The following is a 25,361-nucleotide window of genomic DNA, read 5'->3' as shown; positions in this document are numbered from 1 at the left end:
AGCATAGATCACATTGAAGAATCCTTTGGCCCCAAATTTTAGATCTATTTTTCCATTAGGCTTCCATTTGTTTTGAATTCAATTGACGACAACATGTTAAATGGACTAGAAGCCCAAAAATTTCCCAACTAGAGCGTGGACTTACATGAATTGGATGTACTTATTTAGTTGGGAGGAATTTATCTTGAATTTAGGTTCTTTGGTTGCTTTTGGTAAACAATGGCCTCATATCTTTGCTTACCATGTTGCATCTGCCAATGATTTTGTGGAATTGTAAGGGAGAGCATTGATTTTTTTAGAGTGATTGTTGAAATATTTTTTCCCCCACCTTCATTTTTGTTACCTCTTGGCTTGGAATCACCATAAGATACATCACAAAATGAGAATGGGGGTTCACTTCCTCCAACTTGATGCATGAAGAAGTTTGAGATCATAGATAGTTTGAGGAGAACCTTAGCTACAAAAATTCCAAACCTTATTCAATAATAAGAATAATTTAAAATAAAGCTATAATTTAGTTAACTTGTATGATATTTTTTATCTTAATAATGTGAGATGTATGATAAGGTAAGTGTTTTAATGTCTATCACCATTTACTAGTCATTTAATTTATATGAATGCACTAATATATAATCTTAATTAATTGATATTAACATATAAAATACTCTTTTATATTATAATTTAAATTTTAATGTTTTTTTTGTGAGCTCAGATTTTATATTTAATTAATGCTATATTTACATTGCATGGAAAGCGCTACATATTACCTTGGTTGCCAATCTAAAAACCAAACCAAAGGAAAAATCTGAGGCTTGAGCAAGATTTTATCAAAACTATCAAAATACATATGATATTGTGATGCCAGAAAGTCCCCTCTGCGGACAAAGGCAACCCCTCTAGCCCTAGAGTGGGTCTAGTCACAACAAAGACAATACCAAATCAAATATCCTTAGAAAGTTCGTGTCATGAAGGCCTACCTTCAAATAATTGTTCAATGAAGTCCCTATTGTGTTGCTTCAGCTCTCATTCTTCTAATCACTTGTACCTGAAAACAACATACAAAACACAACCACGAACATAATAGAGTGTGAAAAAAACTATCTACTTAAAGAGTCAAGGAGCTTCAAGCTATCAATATGCAATTTGACATGAGATATAGGAAATAAGCCATTGATTTGTATTAATGTAAATTGAAGTAAAACTTACAACCAAGCCTTGACATCGTAAGTCTCCTTGAAGGGTCCTGTCAGCATGTCTCCGCAAGCATTCACTCATAGAATGTCTCCCAAAAGGACGAATAACTCTCTCTCCTACCCAAAAGGTTAATGCTAGAACACTCTTACAATCAAGTTAAATCCACTCAAAGCCGTCCCAAGTTAAGTTATATGAGAGGCTACTTCCACACTCTAGCAAAACTCTCTACTTTTACTATTGAATTCTTGAACTTTGAATCTAGCTGATCTCAGCCATGTAGGAATTATTTATAGGAGGAGGAGCTTCCATAAGATATGGGAGAAAGATCTTATCCCTTTGAGAGGTTGCACAAAACGTGGAACAACCATCCCAAAGGAGAGAGGCAAGATTATCTGATCCAACAACCAACCCTAGGACTGCCCATGAAGCTGTTACACTTCGAAGCTTCGACAAGTTATTTAAAAAACTTGCCAAAAGTAGCTCGTCGCAAGTGCAACATAGAGACATAGCGACGACGTCGCTAGGGCTAGTGCAATCTTGGTCATCTTCGCGGGTGGAACAACTGCTGACCCACGACAACCCAAAAACATAGGTAAAAAAGGGTCTGCTCCAAGAGTAGTGAACTGAGGTATTCTTTCTGAGATGACAAGGAAGACATTGACACATAATTTGAAACATGACACAAGGTAGATGTCAATAACATAGACTGGAAATGTCTGGGATCATGGAATGTAGGGTCGGTGACAAATTACTAGTAACAGATATGTATATTGATACAAGACCAAAATCTGAGTTATAGTTCCCCACAGATGAGTTGAACTATTAACAAAAAGCATATGCCTGCAAGCTGAGATAAGATAAAACAATTAGGCAGCATTAACAAGAAAACCATGTAAATGACTAGACCTGAATGATAAGTTCCCTTGCATTGGAGGAGCCAGATTCACTACAAGAGGAGGTGCTTGATCATGTAGAAGGACTCATTCAATGCACTGAAGGTGTTGATCCATGATTTTGTATAATAAGTGTTGATCCTCCATCCTAAGGAGGAGCTAATAACGGTTAGCATTCCAATCGAAGAGGACATTCCCCAACATTTCTTTAATCCTCCAACACAACTCCATAGTGAGGGGGTACTGGCTACACCTTCCTCTCTCGGAGCCCAAATAAAGTATCCAACCAAGTATTGTCAAACACTTCAATATTAGAAATCTCTTTATGCTCATTTGCCAACTCCTATTCAATATCCTCAACTTCATGTTGTGTTGTTAGTGGTGTGTTCTCTTTGTATCATTATGTTGTTGCACATTCTCTCGCTTAAGAATGCACATTGTTAAGGTGATCACAACCTATACTCTTGTGCGGAAGCAAGCTCTTTATCTTGGCATGCTTGGCAGGGATAAGACTTGACAAAATAATAGAAAAATAGAACAAGAAGTTCAAGTGCAAAGCGGTGAGAACAACATGCCAAGGGAAGAATGTGCAAATGGAGTGAATGCCCCAATGAAAAAGAGGAAACCTCATTGAGGGTGAAACAAAAATATAGATAGAAACCAATGAGAGAAAAGCCCAATATTAAAGTTACTTGCAACACAACAAAAGATGTTTCCATTATTGATCATTTTGCAATGAAACTCACCCAAATTGAGTCTCGAAACAAGTAGAACCCCAACCAAGAAGTGAAGGCATATGAGGATGGGCTAGGCCAAAACTAGAGGAAGAAGAGGAAGGAAGGTACCAAGCCAAGAGGGCTTGATCCTTCCACCAACAATGATGAGTTAATATGATGAGCACTCTCCTTTTGAGCTTGGTGGATGCCAAAATCAATCCTAAATGAAACACAACTCTAAACTAGGAAACATTCCTAGATGTGTCATATATTTTGTTGGTTCTATTTTGGAAACCACACTTCCATGAATGGGAAACGAAATTCAAATTCAAAAATTCATTTCTCAATCAAAGCTAATGGGATCATTGCAAAATAAGTGCATGATCTTGTTTACCCTCAACGCAATCTGACAACAAGGAGACCTCCCAGTTGTCATCTTCATGTGGGTTGACATGAATTGGGCATGTGGTGGTCGATGCCCCCTTCCCTGTCATCTCTTCTGTGGCATCCATTTTTAGCTAGCACACTAGCATTTAAGTCTTGATCAAACACTGCATCGAAGAAATATTAATTTTAATGTTATTAGTTAACTAGTTTATAATTAAACAAACATATAATATAGTTAGAATACTATTTAGTTATTATATATATAGATAGATAGATAGATAGATAGGTATATCTATATATATATATATATATATATATATATATATATATATATATATATATATATATATATATATATATATATATATATATATATATATATATATATATATATATATATATATTGTAGAGGTTTAATAATATTATATAATAGCAAAATATTATATTAAATAAGATGAAATAATTTTTTTGGTTGAGATCTGGGAAAATAATTTTGAGTAAAATTGTGATTTCTTGTTATTTCAAATACAGTTTTGAATGCAAAAATGGATTGAGAACCTTAAAAAAACAAAAGGCACAAGAAACTTGTAGATTCCACCAACTTCCATGTTCCATTCTTTATGAGAGCATCATACTCCTTCTACATTGCTTCTTTCCCTTCACAATGAGAAGTAACCTCTTTAAAGGAATTTGGTTAAAGTTATTAGATAAATTCAATTCATAATCATATGAGACATTCATATCATTTGTATCAATTGAATTAGAATTATCTGCAACATCTCCATCATGTCTGATGGAACCTTTGGTTCCTGTCTTTCTAAACTTGTTGGGATGAACACTTTCAAGTGTTTTGGTGAGATATTTTTGGGGACATTTAGAAGGTGGTGTAGATTTATCTACTACTTGAGATGGGGTTGCATCAATATTTATCCTTCCAATCCTCTCAATCACATCACTCAAAGGGTCCTCCTAATTTGATGAATTGACCATAATTTCATGAAGGGGAGGAAATGCTTGAAAAGAACATTCCAAAAATTGATCTAAGATAGGGATCCGCCCTGCCCTCCCTCGAACCTTTCAAGATGTGGAATCTCATTATCAAATTCATGGTATGTCTTTATATGAGTGAATCTATCCAAAAAATTAAGTTACCACACAACAGTGTTGTCAATCTTGAAGATTCAAGAAAAAATACATCTCTAGAAAGATTACACTTCTTGTTAACCTTATCATAAAGATGATATGCCTTGGTGCTATATGAATACCCCATGAAGATGCACTTCTAACTCCTTGCATCTAGATTTCTTCTTTATTCCTTTAGAATCAAGGCATAACAGGTAGAGCCAGAAACCTTGAGATGTCTTACTGAAGGAAAGCGGTCATAGCACATTTCATAAGGAGTCTTATTTTTGAGACCATGAGATGGCCATATATTTTTTTACATACAATACACTTAGAACCACATCAACCCAAAAACTCAACTATGCATTTTTGAAAAAAACCATGGAGCAAACCATATTCAATATATCTTTTTCAATCCTTCAACCTCACTATTTTGTTGAGGATCGTATGGAATTATGGTTTGATATTGAATCATGTGTTGGTGAAGATATTTTTCAAATTCATTAGAGGTATATTATCTTCCATTATTAGTGCAAAGAGAGCCAATATATGATTGTGACTCATTTCAATCCATACATGAAAATTTCTAAAAGTATCAAAAGTTTGAGATATACTTTTCAATAAGTATACCGAACACATTCTTGTGTAATAATCAATAAAAATCATCATATTTATTTTTTCTATTAGTAGAAATAACAAGAATAAGGCCACACAAATTAAAATATATAAGACCAAGTTTTCTACATGCTTTGGAAATGGAATCATGAGAGTGTTGTTTTTTATGCTTTCCAAGGATAGAAACATCACATTGCTTTAATTTCCTAGGAATAGTTCAAACCAGAAACACCATTGTTTTTCAGTAAACAAAGACTTTCAAAATGAATATGCCCAAATCTAGCATGCCATATAATGCTAGAGGTCAATGTATCTTCATCACGATGAGAGAGGTATGTTGAGTTATGTGCATGAGGAGATGTTTGTTTTAAATTCAACATTCTTTCATCATTTGGTTTCTTGGGAATCTATATATATATATATATAGATACACACACACACTCAATTTAGAAAAATAATTTTGGGTAAGGATTATTTCAACTCACAATGATTCCTACCATTTACCCTTGCTAGTCCCAACTCATGGGTCATGGTTCATGTCAATTCTCAACTTCATCAGTGATTTGGAAGTTTCATAAATAACATACATAGTGTTATGGGTTTAACCTATTCCACATTTACATTTACATCCCCACACTGGCACCATTAATATAATTTTATCACAATATTAGTGGGAAAACAAAATGGGGGTGTTACAAAGGGAAAGGAAGCAGGGGAGAAGGGAGGTAGAGAAAAAGAACAAGAAAAATGATAAAGAAAACAAGGATTTCGTTTTGTTCTAAATATATAGAGTAAAATATAAAAAATAAAAACAAAAAATTGGGAAAAAGTAAAAAAAAAAAAACCCAAATCCCATTTCCAAAATCCAAACCTAAGTGGCATATCCAAAAACCAAAAGTTATGTCCAATTTGCAAAAATTAAATAATGTTTCTAAAACATAAATAATGTTTCTTTTTGCATGTACAAAATTAAGGATAAACGAAAAGATATATACGCATGAATCCAAGCGATCTAGTGGTTCACTTCAAATTTTGTATTCTTGCTCTTAATAAGTGTCCCCACAAAACCCTTTTAGCATAAAAAAAAACATTTCCCCAAACCCTCCTGTGAAAATTAAATGAGGGATCTTCCCTTTTTGAATTTATATAATGAATGCATATTTTGATTAATGCAAAGGTTGATTTTTTGTCTCTTCTTTTTAGTCCCTGCCAGATGCCAGAGGCAGCAGGGACTATTGTAATTGTTATGCTTTGAAATATGAGCCGTCAACAAGGATTAAAAATGGTTTAACCAAAGTCTTGGGGTATAATGTTATAATTCACTTTTCTCTAGCAAATTAAACGCTAAAACAATTTCTTGCTAGCCAATCAAACATTTGAAGGTCTTATTTGGCCTTTTACCGAGGCCAAGAGATTCATAACGAGGCCAAGAGGTTCATAATTTGGAGTTAAAATGAAACTTGTCTAGCATGATTGAATAATACTAGGATTAACGTAAAATTATTTAGAAACATTAACTATGGAACTCGAAGACAAACATATGGCATAACAGATGGCAATGTGCATGTTGGTTACAGTGTGCATGTTGGTGTGTTGGTGTGGTGTGGTGTGTGTTGTGTTGTTTTATCAACCTTAATTGACTCAGACTGCAACATTAATTTTCAACCCAGGGTAGGTCTTGCTATTTCAATGGAGTTCACACTATCTGTGCCAATACACTCCATCCAAGCATAAGAAAGTGTAGAAAAAACTGTAAAAGATATCGTTGATCTAATTTGTTGAATCAATCATTCATGCAGATATAAAAACACTCCACAGAATTAAATTACAACTCGCAGCTATTGAGGTAAAGGCACGCCACACCAGTCTATTCCAGTTGGTTACTATTCCTCTGTTGTTTAACTCGGTGTAACAGCATAAGATAAATAGAAACAATAGCGAATGCAATCCATGATTTGTACAACAACAACGAGAAACCATAAATCAATAAACTGAATTGAAATGTACACTACCTAATCACTGAAATCCCTGCCAAAGAGGAGGGCCCTTCCTCCTCAGTAGGGCGCAGGAAGAACACAAAAAGTGATTAACGAATCAGTTTGAAAGAAATAGCAACACCACTATGCCAATTGATATTAAAATAAGTTTAGAAATTACAGAAACAGAGTAACGGTACTCCTCTATATGCCGCCTTTGATACATAAAAAGCCGAGTCTTTTATAACTATTACATCCTGAAAATTAGAAAACATATCAGTCATGAGAATCTTTGGTTCTCATGTTGATTCAAAAATAAAGAAGTTGCAACCTACTACTAAATAAATATACATTAGTTACAACTGCTTAAGTCTTGTTTCCTAAAAAATAAACAATCCTACTGTTGACAACTGTTATGTAGAATAGTACCCACATTTCTAGCTTTGGTGCAACAATATTGAGCAAAAGATGGTTCGAGATGATGCATCATAACTGATGACAACACTGTTGGTGTAACGGTGGATCCAAGCAAGGTGTAACAGCAACCTATAACAACACCGATGTGTAGCAACAATCTGTAATAGCAGCCACCTGTAACAGCAGCGATCTGTAACAGCACCTAGTATGTAGCAGCGATATGTAACAACACTCAGGGTGTAATCGCGAACTATTCTACCCTTTCCTGCAGTTAACTCTTATTGCATGTCTGCTTCCATGACCCAACACCTTAAAAAGATAAAGTTCCCAACCTGCTCCTTCAATGCTTGTCCAGTTAGCCACAAAAAGAAATAAAGCCTCATATTTATTCGGTAAAATAAAACAAATTAACATGACAGTAAAATGGTTTAAAAAGGTAAGAAGATAGGGAGTTTGGTCATATAAGGGCACAAGTCTGAAGGAAAAAAAGGTCAAAAAAAGGGAAAGAAGGTGCGGAAAATGGGTGAAAACCACACCCAACATCTCCCCCTGACTGAAGCCATTGCATGTCCCCATGTAGAATCTTAGACCCTTCTACTGTGCCCCTGATGGAAATCTGTAAAATTGTATGCAACAACAGTATCATCGCCTGGAGCTCTAAATCCTTGATCGGCCATTAACTCACGTGACCAGGATTCCTCTTCATAATCACATAACTGATAATCGGGTTGATACTCCTCCAATGGAAACCAGATCAAAGGGAATATGAACCTGAGGCCAATCCAGAACACCCCTAGTGTTAGCACAATCTGGGCGTATTCTGGCACCCGTGAAACAGCAGCCACAAAGTTCTTATACTCAAATGGGTCCCCTTCCTATAATTCTGCACTGCAAGCCTCAGTGCACTTGAGACATCCAACTAGCACTTGGCTCCTCATGTTTGCAAACAAGTTGAGGTAGACCCTCACGATATTTCTTTTGTAGATGGCCAATTGATCTCTCCTTTCCGGAGTGCTTAGGAACTGCCTGAAATCTCGCTGGAGTTCATAGGCCATTCCTGGTTCAGCCCAGACCCATAGTGTTGTCCTTTCCTCATTGGTCTCTATTGTCTTCTTAGCTAGTTTCCACTCAATCTGATTCCTCATAAATGAGAGGAATGCCCGGAACTGCAAATCTCCCATGAAAGAAAGGATAGTCATCACCATCTTTGTGCTCACGTATTTGCACATCATGTTGTGCAAGAACAAATCGCACAACAAATTATGATCATCAAAATCACAGGATTGAAAAATTTCCAAAAAGGTGCAGGTAAAAGAACCCAAATAGGACCTGTTCTCATAAACTGCCCTCAACTGAAATAAATAGTAACGTTCCCACAGGAACACAGGGTATGACGGGGACGGTTGCCTGCATGCTAGCAGGTTTAGAGCGAGGTTGCAGAGTCTGGTCTTATCAAATGTTAGGTCAAAGACCTCCCGATGCTGCTGATATAGCTTTTCATCCTTTTTCTTCATCATTTCTTTATGCCTTCATGCCTCCTCTTTTCTTTCACATTCTTCCTTCAACCATTTCTCTCGCAGGGAATCCATCATATTCTTATGCACATTGAGTGGAATCACTCCCTCCTTTAGAGAGAGTGCCAACTGCTTCCACTTTTGCAGCTCTACCAATAACAACAATTTCTCAAAATTCCATCCTTCAACAGGACTCGACTTTTGTTTAGTCAATTTAGTGTCCTAAATTGCTTGCATGAATTACCAACCGAGGTTTGTAGATTAATGAAGTGTGATGCACTATATGTGCTTAGTTAACTTTTCTCTCACTTCGTTGTTTTGTATTTTTATGTTTGTTTTGGGGGTTTCTATTCTTTGAAGTCTAAGAATATACAATCTATGAGAGATTTGCATGGATCTAATGAGTTTTTAAAGGAAGGATAGGTTCCTAAGTTAGTCTAATCTCCTAAAAATGGACCAAGAATCATTTTTAACTAGTTAGGACCTAATAAGAGAAACATAGCATCTACGTTATCTACCATTTAGTCTTAATCCATGGATCTAATTCTTCAACCAAAAGTAATACTGATGCAGAAGGTAATTCAATAATTGCATTCATTTATCCATTCAACCATTCAATTTTGGAACATGATAGAATCAATCTCCTTGAAATGATTTTTTGGAATGTCAAGTGATGCAATTAAGTAATGACCTGAAAACAAAAAAGAAAATATGACAAATTGTAAAACTAACAATATACTGAGTAAGCTCAATCACTGCATGAATTAGATATTCAACCAATTAAGTTAGAATTGTCATTATTTCGAAATGGCTTTGAGAACATCTATTAATACAGATCATTGGCAATTCTATGCTAAGAAAATGAGTAATCGAAATAGTAAGAAGCTAAGCAATTGTGTATTCTCATTCAGTCATTTCTCATACAATATCTCAGAAGAATAAGACTTGCATAGTTGTGATTTTTATCCTTACACTATTGGTTACAAACTGAAATGAAACAAAACTAGAGAAAATGGACTTGCAGAAAAACAGAGCAGTAGAAATTAAAATGAAAACAACAAGTGAAAAACCTCCTTCAGTGCAGGGGCCCTCTACAATTGATATGGCTGGATAACAGCTAATTAAAGATGCTCTTTTAAACCACCATTGACAAAACAGAGTTTGGATTATCAACAAAATGAAGTCTGAACAGAGTTTTTAACAAAAAGCCTATAATCACTTCTAGCTTCTAACTACTTCTTGGTCTCATTTAACCGATATTTATAGAAAAACAACATAACTGTCTAAGAGAAAATCTTGTTACAGGTGGCTTGATCCGAATCTATCATGACTATTTATAGAAAGACGTGATACAAATGGCTTAATTCGAATTCTAATGAGACTGTTAAACTTTTGAACAGCTACAGGTGGCCTGATCTGCATTAACTCCTCAACTTCTGATCAGCAACAAGTGGCTTAATCCACATTAACTCTTCCACGGAACTGTTAGACTCCTGATTAACTACGAAATATCAAGATTCCTACTGCTACTAGATAACGTATTTGACTTTATCTTTGACCATGACTTTAGGCATGCTTTTCTGTCGATTTCTATCGATTTGGTTGGATACGATGAACCCTAACAACCGACTGGACGTAACCGCGAAAACGCACTTGTTGGGATTCAACCGGATTTTATAAAAACGACATCGCTCGAAAAACAATTGAAGATGACTAGGGTGATCAGTTCTCTTTCGAGGACGAGCAGCGAGATCATCCAAGTATGCCTTGATGACATGTTTGATGTCGTGGAAAGCATATGACATGGCCCGCTGAAAAGTGGCTCCAGCATTTTTAATACCAAAAGGCATCTTTCTATATGCAAAGGTACCCCAGGGACATATAAAGGCTGTCTTATGTTGATCTTCAGGACAGATAGAAATTTGATTATAACCCGAAAAACCATCCATGAAGGAAAAAATCTCATTACCCTCACACTCGTCGATAATCTGATCAATGAATGGCGTGGGGTAATTATCTTTCAGACAAGCCTTGTTTAAGTCCCTAAAATCAAGGCATACTCGGATTGTTCCTTGCTTTTTATCCATAGGGACTGGATTAGAAACCCAATCAGTAAGAGGAACAGGGTATATGAAACCCGCCTTTAGCAGCTTCTCAACTTCAGCTTTGATAGCTGCTGCTTTCCTAGGGTTAACCGGCCGAAGCCTTTGACGAACCGGTTTGGCGTTCTCATACATCTTGATCTCATGTTGAACTATAGAAGGATCAATGCCAGGTATTTCCTCATAAGACCAAGCAAATACATCTCGAAATTCCTTAAATAGGTCGATGTAAATTTGAATTTCTTCAGGGGAACATTCAATTCCAATGAAGATATTCTCAATCACGTTAGGGTCTCTAGAGATGTTTATAGGTATCGTTTTTGAAATCACCGACATATTACCTTCGGCACGAACGTATGCTGGAGCTAAAGGGTTTGACACCGTACAAACATCACTAGTGGAGAGCTCGGAGAATCTAGATTCTACTTCCTGCAATGGAGGAAGAAAATATGAACGATGGTGTAAGTCTTCCCAAGGTCGATCTATACCCATCATTGCTTCAAGGATTGCTTCTTCAGAAGGTAAAACTGAATCTAAGTAGTCCAAGGCAGAGGTAGAATCAAGGCTCCAAGCCGGGGCCACATCACCATCTAACTCCTCTTCGGAAAATGTTGTAGCTCTGATACCACTTGTTGTAGCTCTGATACCACTTGTTGTGGATCTAACCCAGAAACATTATAGATCTGATATGAAATAGCTCTGATACCACTTGTTGTAGATCTGATCCAAAAAATATATGAGAATAGAAAATAACCCAAGAATAATAAGATCCAAATAGATAGAAATGATTCTCTTTATTAATCTCAAAACCCTTAAGGTAGGGTAACACCATACATTCACTCCTTAAGGAAGGAGAACACTCCACAAGCCATATGCCTGTTCATACAATAATACTTCACTTCATCTTCCTGTGGAGTCTCTAGCCCTTATATAGGCTTCATACATACAATATCATGCATCATTACCATGTTTTCCTCATACCATCAACTAATACCATGGGCCCATTACATTATTATTAACTACTTGTGGTCCCTTACATGACATATAATAGAAATGCTTCTTTATTGATCAAACCCTTAAGGTAGGGCAACACCATACATTCACTCCTTAAGGAAGGAGAATACTCCACAAACCATATGCCTGTTCATACAAGAATACTTCTCTTCTTCTTCATGTGTGGAGTCTCTAGCCTTTATATAGGCCTCATACATACAATACCATGCATCATTACCCTGTAAAATATAGCTTCTCCATGAAGAGGGTTTGAAAAACTTGGCGAAAATTTGAAATGGCCACAAATCCATCAATATTGCTCAGAATCTCTATTATAACCTATTTTTGGAAATGTAACAATCATTCTGCATCTGCCCATATGATAAAAATCCTGATCCAGGCACTAGAATTCCAGATCTGCGCTGCTACGCTCCCGGCGTCACCCAAAATTTCTGCAAAAAGAGCTGATTTTAAATCAGCGATATCTCCCTCATCCGGACTCCGATTCGACTGATTTTTTTTTTGAAATAATGTGTTTTTTCCAAAATATTTCAGATCTATAGTTAGATCTTGCAGATCTGGCACCAAGACTTCTAGATCTGCGCCGCAAAACTCGCTGCCCTGAAAATTGTCTGCAACCCCACTGATTTTTAGATCAGTGATATCTCCTTCATCCGGACTCCGATTCAACTGATACCATCAACTAATACCATCAACTAATACCATGCTTTGATACCACTTGTTGTAGCTCTGATACCACTTGTTGTAGATTTACACCCAGAAATATATGAAAATATAAATAACCCAAGAATAACAAGATAGAAATAGATAGAAAAGCTTCTTTATTAATCTCAAAACCCTTAAGGTAGGGTAACACCATACATTCACTCCTTAAGGAAGGAGAACACTCCACAAGCCATATGCCTATTTATACAATAATACTTCACTTCATCTTCTTGTGGAGTCTCTAGCCCTTATATAGGCTTCATACATACAATACCATGCATCATTACCATGTTTTCCTCATACCATCAACTAATACCATGGGCCCATTACATTATTATTAACTACTTGTGGTCCCTTACATGACATGGGTTAACCACCTTATTTATTACTATGGCCCATCCCATTATTACATTATTACCTTGGGTGCCTCCCTTGGTACCCCATATTATCCCCCCTAGGTACATAACATTCCACCCCCCTAAACATGTTTCGTCCCCGAAACATGGGAAGAACATAAATAATAAGATCTACTCAAAAGAGTAGTCCACTGATACCATGCACGCGCATCTAGCCATCCAAAAGAAAGGTGAACCCTCGATCTCGCTGGTGCCTCGCTCGCTTGAGCTGGAAGTTGACTGCAGTAGCTCTTCTGTGTGGATGTGTAGTAGGTGGATCTTTGTTCCTCTCGATCTGTCCTGCGGGGTTTGTTGTCCATGTGGCTAATTGGTTGCCATCTTGATTGTTGTCTTGCTGGGTGATGTGGGTGATGATATGTTGAAGTTTTAACCCTCGATGGCTTTTGCTTGACTTCATCTTGCTGTGGTGCCTGTTGTGGTGTCTTCTTTTTCAATATGACTTCAACCACTGAGCCCTCCTCTGATGTATCATCACCTGTAACCTTTTCTTTTGCAGCCTCTGTTTGTGTTTGATTGTCGATCATCAAAGGCTCATCATCCGATATGTCAGTCCCTTGAACATCTTTTGCTTCCGCCTCCATGTGCTCTACCTGTTTATGGATGGAAATATCCTGTAATGTAATTTTCTTCTTTTTATACCATAGCTTCAGGAATTTTTTCTGCACATTAATATTGATAGTACCCACAGATTCCATCCAAGGATATCCCAAAACAACATCGATATTATCCATCTCTGAAGCATAAAAATCACCATGAAATACATACTTATCCATAGAAAGCTTCAAATCCTTATAGATTTGAACATCCTTATCATCAACCTGTGTATTTTCAGTTTGTTTTGCTGGGACTTGCAATTTCTTTGTCAAGTTGATATTTATGAGATTTTTCTTGCAGCTCGGATTTATATACACCATGATTTTCTCCTTCTGAATCAATCCATGAACCTGCAATAAGGAGACACCCGTAGCAATTAAACCCTTATGTGTCTCATTCTCCTTTTTTCTAGCCAGAGACCATTTGTCCAAAAGGACTTTTTCAAATTCTGCATCTGAAAGTTTGATCAACTGCTGGTAGTCAAGTGATAATTGCCATTTTAGAGCCTCATCTCTCAAATTAAACCGTACTACAGTTTTCCAACATATCCCATATTCAGACTTTATTCTTTGTATGAATTCTTCAATAGTAGGACCATTATCTTTCCCTGTAAAATATAGCTTCTCCATGAAGAGGGTTTGAAAAAACTTGGCGAAAATTTGAAATGGCCACAAATCCGTCAATATTGCTCAGAATCTCTATTATAACCTGTTTTTGGAAATGGAACAACCATTCTACATCTGCCCATGTGATAGAAATCCTGATTCAGACACTGGAATTTCAGATCTGCGCTGCTATTCTCCCGCCGTCACCCAAAATTTCTGAAAAAAAAAGAGCTGATTTTAAATCAGCGATATCTCCCTCATCCGAACTCCGATTCGACTGATTTTTTTTTTGAAGTTGGGTATTTTTTCCCAAAGAATCCAGATCTGCAATTAGATTTTTCAGATCTTGTACCAAGACGTCTAGATCTGTGCCGCAAACTCGCTGCCCTGAAAATTATCTGCAACCCCACTGATTTTTAGATCAGCGATATCTCCTTCATCCGGACTCCGATTCAACTGATTTTTTTTTGAATTTGGGTACTTTTTCACAAGGAATTCAGATCTGCAATTAGATTCTGCATATCTGGCACCAAAACGTACAGATCTGCTCTGCAAATTCACCGCCCCAGAAACCCTGCAAAAATGAAAAAAAAAATTCTCCACGGTTTGCCCAAGAAAGAGCTCTGATACCACTTGTTGTAGCTTTGATACCACTTGTTGTAGCTCTGATACCACTTGTTGTAGATCTACACCCAGAAATATATGAAAATATAAATAACCCAAGAATAACAAGATAGAAATAGATAGAAAAGCTTCTTTATTAATCTCAAAACCCTTAAGGTAGGGTAACACCATACATTCACTCCTTAAGGAAGGAGAACACTCCACAAGCCATATGCCTGTTCATACAATAATACTTCACTTCATCTTCCTGTGGAGTCTCTAGCCCTTATATAGGCTTCATGCATACAATACCATGCATCATTACCATGTTTTCCTCATACCATCAACTAATACCATGGGCCCATTACATTATTATTAACTACTTGTGGTCCCTTACATGACATGGGTTAACCACCTTATTTATTACTATGGCCCATCCCATTATTACATTATTACCTTGGGTACCTCCCTTGGTACCCCATATTATCCCCCCTAGGTACATAACAGAAAAAGGAGAAGAGTGGTTGTCTGCAGAGTCTACGATAGACTGATATCTAAGCTCAGCTACAGAAATAGGGAATGCCATTCCATTCACTTGTCCTTCAACTAATGTGGTCGTAGGTGAAGGCAAGGTCCAAGGGTCTGAAAAATAACAAGTTCGGAAGAACTCTTCTCAAGGAGACTCCTTAGATGATGAAATGGCATTGATTTTAGCGAAAGGAGAGGGAAGATCAAAGGTACCCATCAATGAGGAATACATTCCCACTCCTAAATTCTCAATAGGCGGGCGAGGGTTATCCACTAAAGGAATAGTAGAGTCAGAGCTTGCTTGAGTATCGACTGGACAATAATCCATTTGATCAACCTCAACGATTTTCCCCTCATGAGGAAAGCAAATGACACGAAACAGAGTCGAAACAATGGCATCCATTTCGTATACCCAGTTCCTTCCTAATAGGAGATTATAGTCTAGGTTAGCATCTATGACTTCGACTTCAATATTGACGACCTTCCCCCCAACACAGACAAGAAAGGTCGGGATAATCCCATGCGGTTTATGAGAATGACCATCGAATGCAGTCAAGACGGTGGGTGAAGGAACAGCCGAAGGCGATCCAATAGCCTTCCAGCATGACATCGATATGACGCACGTGGAAGCTCCTTCATCTATAACAGTACGAAAAATGTTGATTTTCTAGTATGTAGACTTTATTTGGAAAGCCATATGATGAGGGAGTCGCTTTTGACATTTAACATGTCAAAAGTGAGCACTAAAAAATTAGTTGGATCGACTGCTCCAATCGCGGAAAGTAAAGCACTTCGTTGAGCCGAACACGACTGGAGAACCTCTAAAGCAGACATGGCGCATGGACTCTGAGCCAGATCCTCCATAATAGAGTAATTCTGGGCGGCCCTGGCATTAGGATTAATAGTTGCGCGTTTAGCGGAACCTTTCGGTATCTGTGGTATAGTCTCAACAGGGGGTCGCTCAATATGAAGGTCGGTATTTCTGGGAACAGTCTTTTCCTTGGAAGTTTCGGCTTCACCATAATCACGTGACCGAGTAGTCACATGGACGTTAGAACCCATCATGAAAACATTCGATGATTTTTCCCCTTCCTGGTTGCCCCCTGCGAAGGTACCATGATTTGAACTCGCGCCAGCAAGAAGTTGCTGGCCTTGGGGAAAAGGGTTTGTTAACATAGCCTGAGAACTAGAAGTCCCTTGCTGTCCTAACAAGCGCTAAGAATCTTCAATCTTAGGGCAGAGATGAGCTAAATGGTCTCCACTGCACAACTTGCATGGAAACTTGACTTTCTTTCTAGACTCATTTTTACCACCACCAGTGTTGTTGCCGGACTTATTTGCATCAGGCTTCCCATCCTGGTTCTTTTTCTTACCTCGTCCTTTCTTTTTCCCATTGGAATTTTGATTTCCTTTGGGGTTATCAGATTGGATGGAATTAATTGAAGAAGTTTGGGAAGTCGGAGGATTAGACGATGTGACTTGGTTGTTAGAAGCAGTTTGTAAGGACAACTGTTGCAATTGGTTCAACAAGTTCACGGTAGTTGTGTCTACCGACCCAACGATACCATCCGCGTGGGGACCTGGCTTCGACTTAGCTATGTCAACCTTAGACCCAGGAGCATCTGGCAAGTATTTTTGTAGGATCCCAGACTGAGAGTAGATCAGTTCTAATTGCTGGGCCCTAAAAATGGCTTGCTCCTCAGAATAGACTCCAGACATGGAGACATCCTTGGAGATCTTGGGTTGTAAAGATTTCAAAAACCATTCAAGATGGTACTCCGGAGGGATTTCGGCTTTAATGAGCCTCTTTCTCCGTCTCCATTCCTGAATATGGTCAGAAATGTGAGTTGCCTTATCCTGACGAAAAGTGGCCAGAAGTTCAGTTCCGGCATCATAACGAACAAGCAACTGGAAATGATTTAAGAAAATATTGGCTAAGTCAGCGAAAGATGTAAAGCTTCCCCCTGGCAACTCTATATACCATTTGGCCGCATTACCAGTCAAGGTGCCTTGAAAAAGCCTCAACCTGATCGAGTCATTGATAAGGGAGTTAGATGAGCACCACAAATGGAATGTGGTTACATGGTCGCATGGGTCCTCACCACTCTTCCCTTCGAATTTTTGAATGTCTGAAGGGAGTTTGGTTGGGACCGGAGGCCGGGCCGGATTGTACTTGATTGGATCATTTGTTAACATAGTGAGATCTGGCAAGTTCAACGTTGCCAGAAACGGAAGCCTAGGAGGACCTTGGGGATTCCACCCAGACTGGGCAGAACTCCCAAAGTTCTGAAAAGATTGGCCTGGATTTTGGAAGGCACCAGGCTGCCCGAAGTAACCAGTAGAACTGGCTGAACCAAAAGGCAAGCCTTGTGATCCAGAAAAATTCAGAGTTTGACCAACTCCGGCCGCAAAGCCTCCATAACCAGCAAAGTTTCCTCCTAAAGGATTATAAGGAGTTGATAACCCCTGATATGGATTCCAAGCCAAAGCTAAGGGAGGAATACTTTGAAACGAACTAACCGTGGAGTACGGCCTATTCCCTTGTTGGCCGATAAATGGATTCCCAGTTCCCACGCCACTAACCCAGGGTTAGTCCAACCTTGGAAAGGATTACTGCTTTGTCCTACAGAAGAAAAAGGCATGGATCCTATCGTCGGGTTGGAATGTGGTATATGACCACTTCCGAAAGGAAAACCCTGGAATGAAGCTGATCCGCCCATCATGGACGTAGCGGCACTAAACGGAACCGATGGAATACCCTGTGAGTGGGTGCCAAATGGGAAGAATCCAGTACCAAAAGCATTGGTTTGGGCATTTCCACTCGTGGACGGAATGGAGGTAGACACAACTAAAGATGTGCTAGCAAAAGATCCAAACAAGGAAGCAGAGGAGATGGAAATCGTTCCTCCCCCTTGCACTGATGTTGGAGTTTGCATAGTCGTAGCACTTGTAGAAGCCATGCTTCCAGTAGTGGTCATCGATGGTAAGCGCGTAGAGTAACCTAGACTTGACGGTCTATGCGTCGGAGTCCCAACGTATTGTAATACGTCTGGATGACTAGATGGTAGTGGAAAATTCGGAGCCGCTAACGACTCTGAGAGTTCTTCTACCTCTATGCTATTCTCCACTTGAAAGAGAACTCGAGAAAGGACTAGAGTGTCCCTCTCTTGTTCAAAAGTGCCAGGACTTGCTTGAACACTAATGCCCCCGAGAGGAGGATCAATCCCCGATGCGTCAACTGTCGTGGGATGAAACCCACCAGTAGTATTACCTCTGAGCCTTCTAGGAGAAGGCTCTAAACTTGGTGGTGAAAGACCATGAAGTCTTTGAGACCGTCTGGGAGATTGGTCAGCCACTTTGAATTTTTTGTTATGATCTAACTAAAGACTCAAAAAATTGAAAGCTAGGCCAACTAAGAGCACAGAGCACACACTATAAAGTCCCTAAAGATAACAGCCAGTCAAACAACTTCCAAGTATTTCCGCTCCGAGTGATTAGGACCAGACACCAAAATACAAGAAAGTGAATTAAGGGGCCTTCCGAAGATAGTCTGGGATGATGAGGGCCCAGTCCTATCAGCGAAGGTATCAGAGGAAGTTACGCTGACCTCCTAACAACAGCCTGCGTTGGTGCAAGCCCCCAAGCTTCGCAAGGGTGCCCTCCAGTAGTACTGTCGAGAGTGATGCAACGTCGACCTCAGGTGCCACGGGATTCCCCTCCACAGCCACCTGTGTAGATCCCTAGGAGTAGCAACTATGGATACCAACTCGTCGCAGAAGCCAGGCGGAACAGTCGTGAGGTAAGTTCGGACAAGTAGGAGAGGGGGTATCTCTCTTCCCTTTCTTCACAGACCCTCGTGCTTAACTCCTAGATCCGGAGCTTTCCTGGTCTTCCTAACGCTATTGGATTTTCTCTCGTTATTCAGACTCCTATGTTTGACGTTTATATGGCCTTGGAGAGTAAACTCTCCACTCGCCTAATCCAAGGACCTAAAATCATAAACTTGTTGGTGTAACTGACTTAAACAAAAAGTTCTAGTGAATTTTAGTTAGTGCTTGATTTTAAAATAGGTTGTTCTTTAAGTCACAAGGTAACGGAAGTGAAACTAGTGGTGTTTTTTGACGCAAAAGAAATTAATAAAAACTTAACTACATGCACATGCACTTTTTTCGTTTTTCGATGAAGAGCAATTTCTATAGGGTTCAGAGGAACTTCTAATAAAACAAATTTTTCTTTTCTTTTCGTTAATTCACACTTCACACTCACAAAAGTTAACAAAGCTATGTATGCCTAAAAGGGGTATGCAAATCTATCCTAATGCAACAAATATATGCTGATGCAAGATTCGAAACTACTCTAAAAACAAAAAATGAAAGTTGCTTGCTTATCAATCTTTATCTTGCCACTTAAAATGTCTAGATGGAATATGAGATGCTACCATTCATTTCGTCTAAACACTAAAAACAAGTTCTAAGACAAACATAAAGCACTTTCATTCACTAAAAAGGAAACCAAATGAAAACCAAGTTCAAGAAAGCAAAACTAAGTTTTTCAAAAAGATTTTCTTCAAACGCAACAACAAAAAAGTCTTTTCAAAAATGCTCTCAACAACACTGAAACTTGTGATTGAAGAATAGGCAACAAACACTTTTTCAAGTTGACACCACTCAATGGATGAAAACTCAACAAAAATAAATGTGTTCAAAAGGTGCTCTTCACAATCAAAAGCAGTAATGAAAGCTTTGGCAACAATAACCAAAAAGATCAAAAAGACAAATTTCAAGAAAGTGTCAATCAACAACTTTCATGAAACAAAGAAGCGGATGGTCACAAAAGCGATTTTGTCAAGCAAACAAAAAGTCACCAAAAGCAAGATTTGACACGAAGATTGAGATCAATCTCCCTACCCTGATGAATTAGAGCAGCCAAGATTCCAAACAAGAAATCTTGTGTGCTTGAACAAGAAAAGATGACGCTTGCAATAACAAAAACAAGACCAATACTCCTTATAATCAGAGAGAATTTGGAACAAGATGCTCGCTGTAAAAACAAAAACTGATACTGGAAAGTGACTGTTTCAGACTGACTCAAACTACCAGACAGACCTTTAGAGACAAAAAGATTTACAAATCTTGAAAATTGCAAGATATACGCGACTGTACTTATGTACAGATTGCGTGTATACGCTACTGTAACTAAGGAAACCTGCGTATACGCGGGTTCACTTAAAGAAACATGCGTACATACGCCTCTGTAACTAAGAAAAATAGCGTATATAAAAGGTTTCAAGAAAAATAAAAAACAAACTGAAGAAACTGGAAAAACTGGAAAAACTTCAAATTCAAGAACAGACCAGACAGTAACAGCAAGCAGACAAGGCAGCTGAGCCCTTATTGGCTTGAAAACACCCAAACTAGGAACAACAAGAGTGTTGTCCCCAGTGGAGTCACCAATTCTGTTGGAGGGAAATGCTCCCCTAGGGCTTTTTGGGTTGAAACCCTAGCAGACTGAAAGTTATCTATTCAAAGAAACACACATTCACACAGCCATTATGCTATTATAAGCAAATTCTATTGTAAAGGGTACGTACCTTAGGTCCTATGTTTGAGAAGGCCCTTAGGGTCCAAACCCTTCTTGGAGTTCCCTTCTTCTCTTTTGTCCTGCAAAACAACCAATTCCAAAGAACACAGCAGTATATGGATAAAACCTTATAAAGAAACCATCTTCATGTTATAAATAAAGGTAGTTAGTTATGAAATTCGAACAACCATTTACATATGAATTCTAAACATGAATATCATAAACATAAAGAAGATTTATATCGGGAACCAAGACATGTGTTTCTTTTATTATAGACAAATAAAGTACATGAAAAGGAATAATTTCACCTGAGTCACCTTCAGCAGGCTCCAAGCAAAGCTTCCTTCCGGATCCGTTCCAGCCTCAAGCCTCTAACAAACTCCTTCCATGACTCACTCCATGATGTCATAAATGGTGGATGAACATCAACACACAAGGAAATAGGAGTTTCGTGTACAAATGGGGGAAGTGTAGAAGGCACAAGGGACTTCAGACCTGGTCAAGGGAAAAATCTCATCATAATAACCTTTCTCTCTCTTCTCTCCTCCCTTAGGCCTTCCCTTTGAGGTCTTTTATACCTCTCCCAAAGTAGTTTTTTAGTTGGGAGTTGGTTGGGAACAGTTGGGCCACGGGCACTAACAAGTGATCAGCTGGTAAAACCCGCGATCTCCGCCCGAAAATAAGGAGTTTTATTTTTTTTTAAGTGTTTTAATACATATACGCGGGTTGGGTATACACAGACCCGCGTATACACGCGTTTAACTCAGGGCAATGTCGTGTATAAGGGATAAAACATTGTTTTTTAAATTTTAGGACCAGGTCTGGAAGGAGGGGTTGCCCTAGGCCATGAGTGTAGCATCACAAACCATAAGAGTGAGATTTGGAGCTATAACAGGTTGTTTTCTATATTTCCCAAGGATGTAGGCATCACATTGCTTTAGTTTCCTAGGAATAGTAGGAAAACTAGAAACACCATTCCCTTTTAGTAGACAAAGACTATCATAAATAATATGTCCAAATATAGCACACCATAAAAGACTAAATGTAAATGTACCTTCATAATTATGAGATAGGTATGCAAATTTTTGTGCATGATCATATGTCCCTTTTAGCTTCAACAATCTTTCATCCCCTGCTCTAGTCATGAAAACCATGTTGTCAAGTGTCTTATTTCCACTTTACCATCGAAGATATGAATAGAGTGACCTTGTTGGTGAATGTAGATAAGGGACAATAGAATTTTTAACAACTTTAGAAGGTAGAGTACATCAAGAAAAAGAAAATCAGGGAGTCTAGATATTTTAAGTTTGATGGTATGGAGTCTTGATGGATTAAGACTTGATTTATCTGCAATATACATTGTTTCATTTACATTGTCACTAAAATATTCTCTAGAATGTCATATGGCATGTCTCCTTTGTATCAAGCAACCATGCATCTCTCCAAGAGCAAATGAAGTGTGAAAAAAATCTTTAGTTACTTCAATATTGCAATGGGAAACAATGCAGTGCACAAATTCAAGTGCTTTAAGTTTTGCTAGATTTGTTATTTTATCTCTATTTTCTTTCTTCTTTTATTTATATTTCATTTTCACCCATGTTGATGCATCATGTCCATCTCTATCGTACTGAATGTAGTGAAGTTAGATATGTCTCCTTGATGGCGTTTACCCCCCTACCTCTAAAATTATTTCATCAACATCCTCTTCTAGTGCCACTTCCTTTAGGAGAATCATGTGATTGATTCTTCATGTTAGGTCCCTATAAAAAATATCCTCTTCAAGGGGGAAACCTCCTTTGCATTACATAAATTAAAAATTCTTGGATGATTCAAATGAAAAAACCTCCTTTCTATATATAAGAGTCTAAGGGGTCACAATATAATAGAGCCGACATAACAATAATAATGTAAGGGCCCAACAATAAAAATAAGGGGGTTACACTAACAATAACAATGAGGGGATACACTAGTATTATAGGGACCTAACATGCCCCTCTCTTAAGTAGATTTGGATGCTTCTGTATAAAATTTTCATCCTCCCATGTGGAACCTTCAGCGGGTAAGTTCTTCCACTTGATGAGATACTCTGAAATTGATTGATTTTGTAGTTGTCAAGTTCTTGTTTCCATGACTGCTTCAGGTTCCAATATGATTTTTCCTTCCTCGTCAAGTTCTGGAAATATTGTTTGAACTGGGAGTTTGTCACCTATAACCTTCTTTAAGCATGAAACATGGAAAATTGGGTGCACTAGGGAAGATGCGGGAAGCTCCAATTTGTATGCCATAGTGATGCAGGAGCATCTGGACTTAGCCAGCAATGTGATTGTTTTTTCACATGTTGTGGCTAAATGAGTTGAATTTCATTGACCTGAGTGGTCATAAGTTAGTTTTGGTAGATAGGGTTGGACCTCTCGAAAATGATCTTTACTTCATTATTGTAATGATTAGAAAATTGTATTATTTTAGACTAAGGGATAAGTTGTTAGCATAGGTGTGTAATAGAGCTTAAGAATAGAGATTGAATTGTTAGGTTGATTAAAATATAGATCAAGTTTTTAGTGCAGTTAGAATAGGATTTGACTCACAAAAGAGAATAAAATGTAATGGAAAAGGATTAGCTGAGATGATTGAGAATTGAGTGAGAAGCGAGAGTTTGGGTGATAAATAGAGTTTTGATATTGAGACAGAGGTCAAATAAATTGTTGTAATTGAGCCAAGAGGGCCAAGACTCTGTAAATTCTATTATATTGAATAAATTGATTCAGTGTGCAACTGTGTGTTAATCCTGGTGGAGAATCTTGTTTACATCTGTGTATCTGTGTTTTGAACCCTAAACGGGTATTTCCTCTGTTTTCACGTTTTAATTATAAATCTCAGCGTTTATGCGTTTATCATTAATTGCAGTCATTTAGCGTTAACAGGTAATCTTTGAATTAAGCGCTTTATTAAAGTTTGATTTAATTCACATGGGTGTATTGGAAAAGCGAGAAGCAGTATATTGCATGCCTCACAAGTGGTATGCGGTAATTTTTTGAGTCCGCACGATTAGATTTAGCACTCGACACATAGCAAATGGAGAAGAGAGAAAACAAATTTTCTCGCATGCCTCCAAAGTGACAAAGACAATGCTTGAGTCCACGTGAAATCACGCGACAACCGTTGGATAGAACAGATAGATCGACAGTAGAAAATTAACGAGCTAGTTTGTGATCGGGGTGAGTGATGACCGTTAGATCTGGAGAGAGGAGATCAATGGTGTAGAATGAAGCACCTGTTTAAAAAGGGAAAGTCAGCATGGGACCGACATGTTTGGGGGAAAAGTGGGACCCTCAAGATAAAGTAAGCCACGTACAGAATCCACTTGAACGCATCTGATTGGTTATAAAGTAACCAATAGTATATTTTTAATACTACCACCTTATTTTGATCAACCTCCTGCGTCATTTTGGTATCAGAGCACAAAGATTGAGTTTGACTGCAGTAAACATTCCACTGAGGTGGGGAGCTGGCATAGGTCAAGGAAGACTTGAAGCAAATTGTTATAGACAATTTTGTGCCTTGCAGCATCAGGCATGAATTGTCAATAATCCAAGGGATCCAAAGTCCCTAAACATGATGTTCCTACCCCTAGAGGAACAAGGTCAGCAAACCAACAGCTCTCAGATCAGTTCTCCACCTGAAAACACTCAAAAACAAGAAATCCTGAAATCAAAGCAGGTGCTCCACTAGGCTTCTGCGCTGAAACTCAACTCCTCCATGGTGTACCTGCGTTGCAAAGCAGGTAGAACAAAGGCCACCTGCGCTGAGCGAGATGGGACAAGTGGCACACTGAGTCATTGCTCTGGAATCTTCCAAAAATGACACTTGGATCAGGGATTTCGCCTTGTGATGAGTCAGAGGCTCTGTTTCTCCAAGTGGAAGCAAGGTTCTCCAAGTGGACTCAAGAACTGAAGATCAACTGAAGAGAGAGAGGACACAAGGCAGCTACACATCAGTTGCAAGCTGACTCATCCTTTCTCAATTCATCTATATATTGAGCTCTCTCCTATGAGCTCAGGAGGCTGGAATTTTGTGCAAAGTAATGATATGTTGTTGGTTTCACTATAGAGCTATTGGGTGATTGCTTGAAGGAGGTGAAGAGGAGAAATTCTTTCTGCTGAGAGGTGTTGCTGGATTGGGGCCTTCAATGGTTGTAACACTCTCAGAACTTTACTTCTTCCATTAATAAAAGCTATTGAGGTTCTTCTATATGCACTTGTTTCAATGATGTATTGTGATAATTGTATATTTGATTTATGCTAATCCTTGAATCAGTTATGATTGCATGCTTCTTGTAGTTTTCTTCTTTGTTATTTTGCAGGATCTCATTGTAGCTGGGCC

Source organism: Pinus tabuliformis, chromosome 8 (genome assembly GCF_031772625.1).
Source record: "Pinus tabuliformis cultivar Carrire ecotype Pingquan chromosome 8, CPIR1, whole genome shotgun sequence".
Taxonomy (NCBI): Eukaryota; Viridiplantae; Streptophyta; class Pinopsida; order Pinales; family Pinaceae; genus Pinus; species Pinus tabuliformis.
The sequence above is the reverse complement of the archived record's forward strand: the minus strand, read 5'-3'. Positions refer to the sequence as shown.